At 50.2% G+C, this 2,500-nt stretch overlaps 1 non-coding gene across 1 annotated transcript in view; it reads right to left on the bottom strand.

The window, feature by feature from the left end:
* The window catches only part of LOC125500861, a 1,914-nt gene extending 168 nt beyond the window's left edge, over positions 1-1,746 (bottom strand). Inside the window, exon 1 of the ribosomal RNA XR_007278323.1 lies at positions 1-1,746. This exon is cut by the window's left edge and continues 168 nt beyond it. This is a non-coding gene — a ribosomal RNA (small subunit ribosomal RNA).
* Between the last annotated feature and the right edge of the window lie 754 nt (positions 1,747-2,500).

Below are 2,500 nucleotides of genomic sequence, written 5' to 3'. Positions count from 1 at the left end.
GTGTACAAAGGGCAGGGACGTAATCAACGCGAGCTTATGACTCGCGCTTACTGGGAATTCCTCGTTCATGGGGAATAATTGCAAGCCCCAATCCCTAGCACGAAGGAGGTTCAGCGGGTTACCCGGGCCTTTCGGCCAGGGAAGACACGCTGATTCCTTCAGTGTAGCGCGCGTGCGGCCCAGAACATCTAAGGGCATCACAGACCTGTTATTGCTCAATCTCGTGCGGCTAGAAGCCGCCTGTCCCTCTAAGAAGATTTATTTGTACGCCGGTAGTAAAAACCTCCCGACCGAAGCCGGGGGCCTTCGAGATACCGGAAAGTACGCCTATTTAGCAGGCTAGAGTCTCGTTCGTTATCGGAATTAACCAGACAAATCGCTCCACCAACTAAGAACGGCCATGCACCACCACCCACCGAATCAAGAAAGAGCTCTCAATCTGTCAATCCTTCCGGTGTCCGGGCCTGGTGAGGTTTCCCGTGTTGAGTCAAATTAAGCCGCAGGCTCCACTCCTGGTGGTGCCCTTCCGTCAATTCCTTTAAGTTTCAGCTTTGCAACCATACTTCCCCCGGAACCCAAAAGCTTTGGTTTCCCGGAAGCTGCCCGCCGAGTCATCGGAGGAACTTCGGCGGATCGCTAGCTGGCATCGTTTATGGTTAGAACTAGGGCGGTATCTGATCGCCTTCGAACCTCTAACTTTCGTTCTTGATTAAAGAAAACATTTTTGGCAAATGCTTTCGCTTCTGTCCGTCTTGCGACGATCCAAGAATTTCACCTCTAACGTCGCAATACGAATGCCCCCATCTGTTCCTATTAATCATTACCTCGGGGTTCCGAAAACCAACAAAATAGAACCGAGGTCCTATTCCATTATTCCATGCACACAGTATTCAGGCGAAAATAGCCTGCTTTAAGCACTCTAATTTGTTCAAAGTAAACGTACCGGCCCACCTCGACACTCAATGAAGAGCACCGCGATGGGATATTAGTTGGGCCGCCCCGAAAGGCTAAGCCCACCGGTAGGACGTCCCACAATCATGCCAGTTAAACACCGCGAGCGGTGAACCGACAGCGTGGGACACAGATTCAACTACGAGCTTTTTAACCGCAACAACTTTAATATACGCTATTGGAGCTGGAATTACCGCGGCTGCTGGCACCAGACTTGCCCTCCAATTGATCCTCGTTAAAGGATTTAAAGTGTACTCATTCCGATTACGGGGCCTCGGATGAGTCCCGTATCGTTATTTTTCGTCACTACCTCCCCGTGCCGGGAGTGGGTAATTTGCGCGCCTGCTGCCTTCCTTGGATGTGGTAGCCGTTTCTCAGGCTCCCTCTCCGGAATCGAACCCTGATTCCCCGTTACCCGTTACAACCATGGTAGGCGCAGAACCTACCATCGACAGTTGATAAGGCAGACATTTGAAAGATGCGTCGCCGGTACCAAGACCGTGCGATCAGCCCAAAGTTATTCAGAGTCACCAAAGTAAACGGCGGACAGGACGAACCCGCCACCGATTGGTTTTGATCTAATAAAAGCATTCCTCCCATCTCTGGTCGGAACTCTGTTTGCATGTATTAGCTCTAGAATTACCACAGTTATCCAAGTAAATGTGGGTACGATCTAAGAAACCATAACTGATTTAATGAGCCATTCGCGGTTTCACCTTAATATGGCTTGCACTGAGACATGCATGGCTTAATCTTTGAGACAAGCATATGACTACTGGCAGGATCAACCAGGGAGCTTTGTGTTATTGGTAGCTCTTTTCGTGTGTTGCCCCATGCCGCCGAGTCTTTGCCCGGTCGGCCACACGTTTTAATATAATATGTATATCTGGTACCGCACAACTTGTGTACGCGTACTAGCGCTCAGAGCGCTCTGTTCGACTTTGTGTTTCCTCGGGTGAAGACAATTTTTGTCGACTCCCCGGTGCAAATCGTTCGAATTATCCTTCTCGTATCCTTCGGCTAGATTGCAAGCGTCGGGAGTACGATTGGAAATCAATGTGTACCGTCTGCGAACAGACTGTGATACGCACGGAATGTGGCGAGTTGATGCCTCTGTTCGACTGCTTCCCTCGACTTGCGAGAGAAGACTTTCTGGTCACCGCATAAAGGGCCATTCGGTCTTAGACACCGACCCGCGGTTATGTAGTGTCGACGATTCAAATTGAATCATATTTTCTAGACGGAGCGAAGAACTCGCCCCTGCGAAACGTGAGCGCTCGGAAAAACTTTGAACTCGTGAGAGTGGTTCTTACCGGAACGAAACGAACGCCTGTGGTGCGAATCTCCGCTCAGACGAAAAATTTTTAAAATTCGAAAAAAATTTTTGTCTGCGTGTTCGTGACACGGTGAGGACGAAACCATAGCCCCGACAACAAACCCGCAAAGGAATGTCGAGATACGGGCCGAAACAAGTCGAAAGTTCCGAAACCCGAGGACTAGGTGCCGACCGACCGGTCGAGACCGCTCGGTGCATGAAGTATCAACGGTG

Source organism: Athalia rosae, chromosome 4, assembly GCF_917208135.1.
Source record: "Athalia rosae chromosome 4, iyAthRosa1.1, whole genome shotgun sequence".
Taxonomy (NCBI): Eukaryota; Metazoa; Arthropoda; class Insecta; order Hymenoptera; family Athaliidae; genus Athalia; species Athalia rosae.
This window is presented reverse-complemented; position numbering and strand designations above follow the sequence as displayed.